The following is a 446-nucleotide window of genomic DNA, read 5'->3' on the forward strand; positions in this document are numbered from 1 at the left end:
GGGAGCGGGCGCTGTCGGAGGGCGAGGGCCGAGGGAGCGGGGCGCTGTCGGATGGGGCGGGAGCCAGAAGGGGCATGTCGAAGCCGGGTGGGATAGGGCAGGGGGAGGGATGTCGTTCTGCCAACTGGACGCCAACCTCTCTGCATTTGACTGTCACCTACCCTGCAGCATCCGACCCGTACGGTCCGAAGAAGCCCCTGTGGCCCCAAGAGCCGCTGCGCTCCCCGTTGGCTGTGATGCCCATGGATCTGCCGTCTTCGAACAACACCTTCAGCCTGACTGTGCCAGAGAAGGAGGCAGCGGCTATGGGCAGAGCAGGTGGTGCCAAGTTGGGGGCAAGGCCGAAGGTCAAGACCAGAAAGGCAGAGTCGAGGAAGACGGTAGGGGACGGGGGAAACCCACATGGTGCAGCTGGACTGGCAAGGAAGGGGGGTAGGGAGCTGGAG

This window comes from Rhincodon typus, unplaced genomic scaffold (assembly GCF_021869965.1).
Source record: "Rhincodon typus isolate 14 unplaced genomic scaffold, sRhiTyp1.1 hic_rhity00005500, whole genome shotgun sequence".
In the NCBI taxonomy this organism is placed as follows: Eukaryota; Metazoa; Chordata; class Chondrichthyes; order Orectolobiformes; family Rhincodontidae; genus Rhincodon; species Rhincodon typus.